We start from the raw sequence: 13,077 nt of genomic DNA on the forward strand, positions 1-13,077 counted from the left end.
TATAAGCATAATTGACCCTTGCTCATCTATACCATATTAGCACCATTCTCAAGTAGCCTCAAAAGCATACATGTGCAAAGCAAGAATAGCATCCCATAATACCACCCAAGCCAAGTATCCCTTTTTGGTCATCTTAATCATAGTCTATGTGCATGGTTAGGTCATAAGCCTTGCTGCCATAAGGGCACCATACTTCTAAATAACCTCAAGACACACTTGTGCTATGCATGAAAGGCATCCCATACTACCCTTCACACTAAGCATAGCCTTGAAGTCATATTAGTCATATTCACCCTCCTTTTGATCTTCCTATTAGTTTACTTCAAATAGACAAGGGAACTACCACCTTAGTCAATCATATCTTGGAAGGCATCTATAGCAACAACCCAAGCTAAGTCATACAACATAAGGGAACCCTTCATAACTAGCCTCAAGTCATACTTGTGCCATGTATGGATATCATCCCATACTACTACCCACACTAAGTACTCCTTTAGACTATCATGATTGTTCACTAGTTGGGGACTAGTCCCTCTATTCTATTTACCCCTTCAAGGCTACCAAGGAATGACCCCCTAATAGGCTAGACCATGCTATCATCTTACTAACATAACTAGGTTAAGCTAAGCCAACTATCTTGGAAGACAAACTATCATGCAAGTCCAAGCTACTCTAGAAAAGGTACAAGTGTCCTATCCTAGCTACCATGAAATAGTCCTATACTAACTAAGTCATGCTACCTTACAAATATACCATAGTACAAATGCAATATATCCTTAGGAGAGTATCATTCTCAATCCTAAGCTATCCTTAGGAGAGTATAAGTCCTCTATCCCAAAGCTACCATGAAATGGTGTTGGCCAAACCAAGTCAAGATACCATGAAGGCATCCTAACAATGCTAGTTCAAACTACCCATAGGAGAGTGTACATCCTCAATCCTAGGCTACCATTACTACATCTAACTCATTCTACCATGACATGCATTATACAATGCTAAGTTAAGCTATCCCTTAGTTGAATATAAATCCTCCATCCCAAGCTATCAACCTTAGTCTTATCTCAATAAGCCAAGTTATACATGAAGGGAACATATTTCATAACTTCAAGCTATTCTAGTCTAACATGCTTTGATTCGTTTTAGGTTATTAAGCCAACCTAGAATCCTTATATGTTAGAGAACCCTTGGATCTCCTAGCAATTCATGCATAAGTGTGTAAGAGATAGAGAATACACAACAAGATCACATCATATTGACTTTACCTCCAAATCCCTAAAAATGATGGCTAAAAGTCCTACTTTCAAGCTTAACTTCATTCTATCATGATCCATGTCTAAATTACAAGCTATTCAATCACATTCTTTACTACTAAGTTATTCTAGTCATAATTGATTCATAAAGGTTCAATTCTAACTTTACAAGTCAAGATCCTTCATATTCTATCAAGTGTAGTTCAATTCATGATTATATGATCCTAACTATGATCAATTAGTATTTAAGAGATTTATTTAGGAAGATCACCTTAGAACCTTCAACTTTGACTCTAATGGCATAAACCAACAAAGATCACATTCATCAATTTAGATTAGGGTTTACCATAGAAATCATATGAATTCATCCTAATATCACTAAACAAAGATAAATTAATCACAATTGGGTGATATCCACTAGATTGGAATCACACCCAAACCCTACCCACAATGCAAGCATAACCCTAGCTAGAATTGGGTTTTTGATTTAACAAGTGGGGAAACTATGGGGGCTGTATGGGTGGAAGAACCTATAGATGATTAAGCTTGACATACCTCTTTTCAAATCCCTAAACAAAGCTTGAATCACTGGTGAAACACTGCCCTCTTCTCTTCTCTTCTTCTTCACTTCTAGAGAGAGAATATTTGGAGAGTAATTGGGGGTTCTTAGATGAATAACTTAAATCAATTAGTTTAGGGGTGTATTAGACTTATATAGGGGTCTAATTAACTAACTAACCGACCTACGTTAACCCCTAATTAATAGTTTAATTAATTCCCAAATCCTCTAAGTAAAACTAAAACTCTAAAAACTGGCAGCACCTACGCCCACCCATCTACGGACCGTGGATGGGTCTACTGCCCGTGCTGCACCCTCGTGGTTTGAACCTGAGGCTTCCCTTGGCAGCCCATGACCTACGGGGCATGGATTGATCTACTGGCCGTAGATGGCCATCCGTAGGTCACACATTTGACAGTTTTGGGGACTGTTTTTGTGGTCCCCCTCAAGGACCCCTTGGGTGGTCCTTCGGGGTCGTACCTAGACGTTTACCCCTAAAACCCCTATTCTAAGTACGGGAACCATTTCTTTTGATTTTAATCCTCATATGACAGTCCAAAATTCTTACGAAAGGCTCTATAACCCACTAGTTCAACTCACTAATTTACAGGGTGTTACAATATCCCCCACTTGGGGACATTCGTCCTCGAATGACACTTTGAACACTTCTTAAAGTCAAAGATCTAACTTAGCAGCCCATTATGCATGCACTACATCTAAATGCACACAATAAAGCAAGACAACTTCAATTCAAAACTAAACTCGTTCAATGCAACTCAAGGGAGTAGGAACTACTTCTACCAACCCAAAACACAGGAAACTCTGTATCTACTCATTCTCAAGGAGGAACTAACATCTTTTCACTAAAATATGCTCAATATTCCCTCATGGAGCCAAAATGCAACTTTCTCTCAAAAAGCATTTATTCAAGGAGAATATCTTTCAACTCCGAACTAAGGCATGCTCATAACTCTCATGAAGTATATATGCAAATCTATTCAAATGCACTACAACATGAGGAAAGCAATGCATATAAGTCATTTCTAACAAGGCCCTAGAATTTTCATGAACATTCATATAAAGAAATCATGGCAACACATAAAGCACACCATAACCCTACTAAATAGGCACACTATCCCCCACTTGGGAGTTAGCCTACACACTTTTCTAAACATCATGCATACTAGACACAACTTCAAAGTCCAACATAACAAGTTACAAAAAACAAGAAATTCGGAAATTTGCTAAAGCATGAGACACATACCGTAAGGGACATGAGGAGATCACTCTTGATCTTCTCTAGATTGGAGAGCATAAAATATATTCTTCTTTCTAGGCTCCACATCCCCACTACTAGAGGCAACTTTCTTACTTTCTTTTCCTCTAACCTTAGCCTTAGGGCAATCTTTCATCATGATGCCACTCTCACCACAACTAAAGCAACCCTCTCTACAGGCCAAACATCTACCCTCATGCCTCTTACCATACCTAGCACAAGATGGTCATAGGGACACATTACTCATCCCTTGTGTCCTAGGGGTAGACACCCGCTCATCCTTATGCTTGGGAGCATTAGAAAAATCTTGTTCGGAAAAATTTTGTTGATTCCTAGAACGACCATATCCGTCAAACCCATCATGAAAGGACTTATCACCATCCATCCTCAACCTCTTCTTCTCCCTAGCCCTTTTTTTCTTGATTTTTGACTCGTCTATTTTTTGGGAAAACACCATGAGGCGTGAGATATCCATATCATCAACAGGCATTGCCATACGTCATTCTTCTTCTACCAAATCGGACACCCCCGTCATAAACCTATTCATCAAATCCCTTGGATTTTCTACCAAGCTTGGAGCATACTTAGACAAAAGGGTGAATTTCAAAGAGTACTCTTTAACACTCATACTACCTTGCTTATGGTTGATGAATTCTCCCAATTTGGCTTCCCTCAACTCCCAGGGAAATAACCTGTACTTTTTCTTCTTTTCATTTGAGAACTCAAATCTGACTTTCCACTCAATTTATTTGGAACTCCCCTTTATTTCATTCACTTATTTTTTTTATTTTCATTTTACCAAGCTTCTTCCAACACAATTATAAAATATACGCACATTTTATTTTTATTTTATTTTATAAGGAGCCGTTCCTTGTTTTTGCAATACTTTTCAGATTTGAGTCTCATTTTTTCTTCTGTTTTGCCTTTCACTTGGCTTTCATTCGTCCTTCCTTTCAACACCCCAAACATAGGATTTTGGCCTATATTTGCTATTCAAACATCACAATGCTTTAAAAAGGATTTTTGGTGAGAAGGTAGGTATAATTTGACTCGAGAGGCTTCTTTTGGTTTGTCAAAAAATAAGTTAAGATCAATTGGTGCCAGCATGGATTCACACCCTCACAAGGTAGTCACAAAAGGATTTATGGACAATTTTTTACTCATATTGAATTTATGACCAAGATTAAACCTCACATTCACCGAGATTCACACAACTGGAGTAACAAGGCAAATTCTAGGACTCCACATGCATGCTTTCAAGTAAAACCTCACCACACATGGAATTTCAAATTATACTCATTTAGCACATCTAAAAAAAGATCAAAACCATATGAGTGATGTTCATTCAAAGGTTCACATCAAAACACATCTAGTCAACAAAATATTCAAAGAAATCGCTCAAAGGTGTAACCACATTAATTTCGTTCTCACAACACCAACACTATGCATCATGATCATCATGAGTATTATTCAAGATAACAATATTGAACAAAAAATATTCTCAAATTTTATTGATAAAAGCTTTAAGTATTTCGTGATTTAAATTCATGGGGGGATCAATATCAGGGGAGAACGAGATAGACATAAAGAGTCACACAATTACACAAAAGAGAACTCTAATATAAACAATCAAAAAACTATAATTGTTCAAAAAAACAACATAACAAAATACAATCAAAAAGGGAATATTAGCACAAAGCCCTTCAGCCACAAAAAAATAAAATGTAGTGTCCTCAATGCAAAATAAGTAAAGTTACTTGAAGCTGAGAGAAAAAGTCCCCCTGGAAGGCTATGCTTTTGGAGCACTCTCATTTGGAGTCTCGAGTGGAGAAGCCTCAAGAGGTGCATCAATGCCAAGTAATGGGATCACATAAGGTAGCCTGTAAAGCTCAACAGGGCATCAATGCCTGTCTCAACAACATGAGGTATAGTAGAGTCTGGAGTGACTCCACTATACTCAATATCATAAGTCTCACGAAGAGACCTCTCCAGTGCAACCCTATGAATGACCTCCTTGGTCTGATCTAGCTAGGTTAGTTTCTCAATCCTATGCTCTTGTGCTTTCAGTTGCTCCTTATCAGTTTCCTTAGCCAACTCCTCGTTGGCTCTCGCACTCTTTTCATCATCAATAGTCTCAACACCTATAGAAGCCTCAGGCATAGTAGTTGAAGGCCAACACTAGGCATCTCAAGCATATCTGAAAGGGGAACCTCACCCCAAGGCGTGGAGATGTCCATTGACTGTATCTAGACCACTTATACCCTCAAAGTGGAAACCTCTTCCATGGGGTATCAATAAAACTAGAACTACCCCCATATTTCTTCCAATCCTCAATCCTCATAGTAATATAATCTAATCTCAAAATGTGGCAAAATGTTGATCACTATCGTCACCTCACATTTGACCACCCGCTCAGTCAAAAGAGCCAAGGCCTTTTGAATGGACTAGTCAATGAGCGTGGCTAGGTCCTTCTCAAACTGGGCAGCTCTCACATCGGCTAGCAGGGCAAGGCTTCCCATCTATATATCAATTTCTTGATCTAGGTGGGATTGGAAACAGGACAAGAGGGAGGCCTTACAATAGTAGTGGCAGCAACTACATGATGAATACATACAGACACAGAAGACCTAGCAAATAAGGGAAGTGTGGGGATACCTTCCTTCTCCACAGAACAAAAAGATGTGATTCTCTCAGGTGCTAGAGTATCTTGGTTTACCACTAGAGTGGAGTTATGTGGTGGTGACTTCCTCCGAGTCGCAACATCTCCCAAACACTCGGCCTGGATCCTCTAAATGTCACTAGAGGAGGCGGTGTGACTTTGACATCTTTAGCAGCTCAAAAGGGACTCCTTCCCTCTCACATAGCTGTAGAATCAGAACTAGGAATTGGAGCGATGTCTTATCCTATCTTGCCCTCATTAGCATCTCATCACTATAGTTCCACCAACATGTATCTTCTCTTCATCAATGATGGTACCAACCAATACCGCCTTGTCATGAGGAGGAATGGACTCATTTTGAGATGGAATCAAGTTGTTTCTATGAATCCAAGCCAATATCGAGCTACGACAGTCAAATATTTCTTCTCTATCCTTGCACTATTAGCCATCAAGGAGGGGGAAGAGTCAGAAATCAAGGTTACTAGCCAACCCTTCAAAGAATCCAAATCAAGGTGCACCCTGAGTTAATATAAGGTGGATTTGAATGCCGACATCCTTAATGCAGTATTAATGGATGCATCATCACACTTGACCTTCTTTCCTCTCACTTCCACTTCTTCATATGGTTTCCACAGTGTGCCGTTTCGGTTCTTGGGAAGGGTTTGGGCATAAGTTATATAAAATTCCCTCACCCGGGAAGGTATATAAGGAGTCCTGAGTTTGGTGAATCCCTCGAACTGGTGAAATTGTATACTATCCCAAATGCTTGTAGTATTCCACTACTCTATCTACAGAGAGTTGTCTCTGCTTTGGTATATGATATATCGTGAGTTTACGTTATTTTTTATATATCTCACTTAAGAGTTGTGTGTCTATGGCAAGTTTTTATTTAAAATAATGTTTTATGTGTATGTTTGCAGGAAATAGGCTTGGACGCAGTTGAGTGAGATGGCAGCTAAAAATATGCAGAAGTAGCCACCCCCGAAGTGACCTACGGACTGTAGGTCCTCTAACAGTTCGTCGATGGGTAGGCGTAGATAGGAGCATCAAGGAATTCTGACCAAGTGTGGAACTAGGAAGTGATCCACGGATCATAGGTCAACCTATGAGTCGTCCTGCATATCTGTCGAATGTCTTCAGAGAGTTGAATTTGCAGTACCTGATGAAAATCCTAAGTGTGGAGCCACGAAAGAGGACGCACGGACCCTAGGTCAACCTACAGTCCATCCTGCACGTCCGTTGTTGCTGACATGAGAGTGAAGGTTCCAGCCTCTGCTGAAAAAGTTCTAAGTGTTGACCAACGGAGGGGACCTACAGACCGTAGGTCGACCTACGGTCCTTAGGTCGAGTTGTTGATCAAAGCCGCGTCCCAAAAGTTTATTTCCTTGTTTTGTTTCCTTTTTGTTTAGGACATGTTTTTCTATAAATAGGGTATCTAAACCTCATTTTTGAGGGTATGATATTATTGTTTACTTCTGGTTCTTGATATTTTCTTTGGAAATTAACTTACAACTTTAGCAATTTGATTTCCCGATTTCGGTTTATACAATATTTGCTTTGAAATTCAATTGGAGATTTCGGGTTTCTTCTACTCTAAACATAAGTTCATGAATTCTTATTATCAAAACATGAATTGTGCTCTTTCAAGCATGAGTAGCTAAATCCACAACTAGGATTGTGGGAACCATGAGAAATTAACAACGTATGAATAATAATTAAGTAATTCTTGAATAGTATTTATGCATGTATTGTTAATTCTTTCGCTTAGAAGTCTTTTTAGCAAGTGCACGCGTTAGAACTCACTTGGTTGCTACTTGCCTGACCATGGAGGTAGTTAAAGAGAAAAGGATTATCAACAGAGATTTAGTGGGATACTATCTAATAGTCTAATGTCAATTGGTACGAGGGTGAAAACTAAGCCATACATCGATGTGATGTCTAATCTGAGGTAAATGTAAAGGTTAGTAAAGTATACACACGTAACCGGACCAAGGTGTGGGGTAAAATTCCCTATTTGGAGGACCAATCACTTAGGAATGCCTATCTTACCATCTTTGCATGTAAAACACTAGGAAAGGATTACCGCCTTAAAAGTTTATGGGGAACACATAAACCCTAGTTTCTCTCTCATATTGATAACTTAAAGTTTGAATCTTGCTCACTTGTTAGTTAAACAACAATCGGTTATTTGCTTACAACCCCCCCTCTTAATTACTTGTTTTGGAAATAGTTTTTAACTTGTCCCAGACTCCTGCTCTATCTAAATACTTTTTAACTTGTCCCAAAGCCTTTGCAGAAATGGGAAGACCAAAATTTGCAGGAAGAGACAGACCACCCCGACAAGTAAGAGCAAGGGATTTCAAGAGAGATGAAAAGATAGCAGAACTGGCCAAAGAAAGAAGGGAGAGTAAGAAGGCAAGTGCCAGTAGGGAAATTCCCATTGATCCCACCATTTCTTCATGGAGGCGCGAATTATACACAACCGCGAATTCCTTCTTGGTGGCCCATGATGTGGATAGAATGGTTGAAGCTAACATCGCTGCAAAAGCTAGAACAAAGGAACACAATGAAACCCAGAATGACACTCGGGGGCCATTGTCGAGTTTTAGACTAATGCAGCAAGCAACAATGCTCTGATAGATGAAGCAAGCGTGTAGACAGGATTCACCTTCACCTCTCTCTATCTTTACTTGTCTAAACTTTTTGATACTCCTACATACATTTGAGGAAAAACGCTTTTTTTGTGGTGGGGTGAGGCCCACCTTTATGTGTTCTTTTGAAATTTGGGCTTTCTAATTTAAATTGTTCAGACGGTTATGTAATTTATTGTGACTCATCTAGGGTCAGCCTAGGTTGTGTGTTGATGCAGCGAGGTAAGGTCATAGCTTATGCTTCTAGGAAACTTAAGGTCCATGAGAAGAGCAACCCAACTCATGACCTCGAGCTTGCAGTTGTAGTATTTGCCATAATGATTTGGAGACACTACTTGTATGGTGTTCATGTTGATGTATTCACAGATCATAAGAGCCTCCGACGTGTTCACCCAGAAAGAGTTAAATCTCCGTCAAAGGAGATTGCTTGAATTTCTCAAAGACTATGACATGGATGTGCTTTACCATCCTGGTAAGGCCAATGTAGTGGCTGATGCTCTCATCATGTTGTCTAAGGGTAGTGTAGCACGTGCTGAGGAAGAAAGGAAAGAGCCAGCCAAAGATGTTCACCGGCTTGCGCGCTTAAGAGTTTGCCTTACGGACACACCAGATAGTAGGGTGATAGTTCAGAATGGATCAAAATCTTCATTGGTAGCAGAGGTTAAGAAATAACATGATAGTGATCCTATATTACTTCAGTTGAAAGGTGAAGTTCATCAGCAAAAAGTTGAGGTTTTCTCTCAAGGAGGAGATGGTGTACTTCGTTACTTGGGTCACTTATGTGTTCCTAATGTGGGTTAGTTGATGCTGAAAATACTTACAGAGCTCATAACTCCAGGTATTCCATTCATCCAGGTGCCACTAAGATGTACCGTGATCTACAGGAAGTCATTTGGTGGAGCGGCAGACATAGTAGATTTTGTGGCTAAGTATTCTAACTGCCAACAGGTTAAGGTAGAACATCAGAAACCAGAAGGTATGACTAAGGAGATTAACATTCCTACATGAAAGTGGGAAGTGATAAATATGGACTTCATTACGGGTTTACCTCGTACTCGCAGACAGTATGACTCCATCTGGGTGATAGTTGAAAGAGTTACTAAGTTCGTTCACTTCTTGGCTGTCAAGACTACATATTCAGTGGAAGACTATGCAGAACTCTACATCAATGTGTTTCTTAGGCTGCATGGTGTTCCCTAGTCTATCATCTCAAATAGAGGTCCTCAGTTTACCTCTTATTACTAAATATCATTTTATAAAGGTATTGGTACTCAGGTAAATCTTAGTACAACGTTCCATCTACAGACAGATGGTTAGGCAAAATGTACCATTCAGACCTTAGAGGAAATTTTAAGATCTTGAGTGATCGATTTCAAGGCAAGTTGGGATGATCACCTACCTCTCATAGAGTTCACCTATAATAATAGCTTCCATTCTAGTATTCAAATGTCCCCGTATGAAGCACTATATGGGCGTAGATGCAGGTCTCCGATTGGTTGGTTTGAAGTAGGTAAAGCAACATTGATTAGGCCAAATTCAGTTCATGAAGCTATGGAAAGAGTTCACCTTTTCAGTGCTAGACTAAAGACAGCCTAGAGTCGTCAAAAGTCATATGCAGATGTGAGGAGAAGGGACTTAGAGTTCAAAATTGATGATTAGGTTTTATTGAAGGTGTCATCTATGAAGGGGGTGATGAGATTAGGTCACAAAGGAAAGCTCAGTCCGAGATATGTAGGTCCTTACAGAATCCTGAAAATGGTTGGTAATGTGGCTTATGAGTTAGAGTTGCCATTAGAACTAGCAGTGGTTCATCCAGTCTTTCACATTTCATTGTTTAAGAAGTGTGTGGGTGATTAGGCATCAATAGTACCATTAGAGAGTGTGGTTGTGAAGGAAAGTATCACTTATGAAGAAGTGCCGGTAGATATTCTTGACCGTCAGTTTCGTAGGTTAAGAAATAAAGAAGTCACTTCCCTGAAGGTTTTGTGGAGGAGTCAGTCTGTAGAGGGACCTACTTGGGAAGTAGAAGCAACCATGAAGGCCAAGTATCCTCATCTCTTTCCTTCCGATTCTGTTTCAGCTTGAGGTAATAATTCCTCTCTTGTCTCTTGGTTTAATCTTGTGTAAAATCAATCTCACTATCTTTTTCCTTCAGTTGTTCTTGTATTTTAAACTATTTGCATGTTCTTGGAACTTAGTTCAGTTAGATATCGGTTCTTGTACTTAGTGGTAGGAACTGCAATCCCTTCCCTTCATACTCAGCTAGTTTAGACTTCATTCGAGTACGAATGTTCCCAAGGGGGAGCTATTGTAACACCTCAGAAATCAGACATGAACCATGAAACAGAAAACAAAAGAATTTGGTGAACCACGGCAAGGTTCACAGACCATGAAAGGAACTACAGTCAGTCTACCTGCCCGTGGTTCATGCCCACCCAGAAGTGGTGGACCACGGGACCCTTCACGGGCTGTGGACCACCACACAAGCCATGGGAATGCTCGTCAAGGCAAGGCAGAACCAACCCAAGCTCAGGCCTCAAATCATGGATCCCACCACGGGTTGTAGTCTTAGTGACTGGCCGTGGGAGGGTATGTCATCCTAATCCAACATACCCCTAGCCGAAGTGAAGAACCTCGGTGGCCTTCACATTCCATGGTCCTTCACATGGGCAGTGGTAGGGCTCGTGGTGGACTTCTCTAAGAACCAGTAGCAATAGACAAGAACCACGACCCACTTGACGGGCCATGGTCGCAACGACAGACTATCAATGGTGTCGTGGTTGGCTTCCATCAGCTTTATGTCAGGGTCATTTTGGTCTTTCCCCTACGCATTAGGCATTTAAACTACGTCATCTAATACCTTAACTACATAGTTTTACTTAGTTTAAGCCTAGTTATTTAGTTAGAACCTATCAAAAACGTTGATTCTCAAAAATTACAAAAACTCAGAGAAAAAGAGAAGAGAGAGTCGACTAGACCCTCAAGAACACGCATCATGCTTTCTTCAGTTCGAACCTCGAAATCGAAGGATTTTTCAATATATTTCATCACCAGGTATGTAGGTTTTCACTAGTGGGTTCCTTTCATCCACTAGGTTCCTAGAATTTAGTCAGATTCTTGTTTCTCCATACCTTGTTTCGACCTACGGTGTCTAAATCCTTGGATAATTGTTGTGATTTAGCTGTTGTGGTATTTGTAATCAAAATATCTTTATTTTTTGGAAAGTTTGTTTAGTTCCTTGCATGAAACTAAGAACCCTAGTTTGTGTAGATTTTGTTAGTTCATGAATTACCCTTGCTAGGTTAGTGAAACAGATAACCATGCTTCAATTTTCGAATGTCATATTGTCAGTATATAAATGTTACATTCACAGATTTGCATGTCAGTGTTTGAGATATTCAGTATTTCAGTTAGATTTCAGTCATATACATATTAAGTTAGGAGTAGAATTAACACCAAGTTGGGCTAAGGTTCACCGCACCCTTCAAGTCCCAGAACTACGTGCCCCCGTAACATTATAAGTCCCCTCTTTTGGGCATCAACTTTAGTGATCATTACAGTCATGACTTTATACTTATGATAAGGTATATTGGGTCCTCTCAATGGGGGTGTATACATCGGACCCTATGTTTATCTCAAGTGGTTTTATGTCGGTTGATAATAGCTCCCACAGCCAGACTCTCAGTGCATTTGACCATGTTTTCAGTTTAGCATAACATGTTAATGATTAGTACTTGAGTGTTTACATTCTTGCTCAGTTTACAGTATGTAACGACCCAAGAAATCTAGTAGGGAAAATTAGAGCCTAACGAGTTTGGTTTTGAGTTTGTTATGGGGTTTCATCTGGTAGAATATCTTCCCGAGCTTAGGTTGAGGGGTTTAGGGGTTAAACGTCAAGGTACGAATCCTCAAGGACGAACCAAGGGTTCCTTGATGAGGAACCTAAAGCCCAACCCCCAAGAAACTGAAAATATGTCACAAATATGGTGACTCACAGATGGGACCTACACCCCGTAGGTCCATCCACACCCCGTGGATGGCTTTTCATGGGTCAAGGTTCAAAATGGTGACCCTCAGACCCAAACCACGGACCTGCAGGATGGGGCGTTAGCCCACCTACGGTCCGTAGGTCATGGGTCGTAGGTCACCACTACTTACTGTCAACTTTCAGCCAAGTGTAGGGGTGGTTTGGTAAATTGTTAATTAATTAGTTAGGGGTTGGGGATGGTTATTATTGAGTTATTAAGGTATTTTAAGGGTTTTAAAAGTATTAAACTCCTTTTTCAACTCATTATTTCCCAACACTCAAAATTAGAAACCCATCTCCCCAAATATTCTCTCTCTAGAAACCACCATTGGAGAAGAAGGATTCAAGCTTTGAGCTCAAGATCTCACAATTCTAACTCAAATTTCGTGGAGTTCTTCCCTAAAAGGTATGGTAGTCTTCATCCTTCATTAACTTTCATTCAAGGAACCCCTTCAAAGATGATTTCAAGTTTTCAAAATCCCAAAAAAACCTAGGGTTTTCAATCTATGCATGGGTTCAATTCCAAAATGTTTTTAAAGATTCAGATATAATTATCTAAGATGGAATTGGTTAATTAATGGTGAATTAAGATGATTTTTCGAATGAACCCATGTTTCCCCCAAAATCCTAAGTTATGAATTGTGAATGGGAATTG

The sequence above is a fragment of the Solanum verrucosum genome, unplaced genomic scaffold, assembly GCF_900185275.1.
Source record: "Solanum verrucosum unplaced genomic scaffold, falcon-dt-bn FXZP01000071.1, whole genome shotgun sequence".
Taxonomy (NCBI): Eukaryota; Viridiplantae; Streptophyta; class Magnoliopsida; order Solanales; family Solanaceae; genus Solanum; species Solanum verrucosum.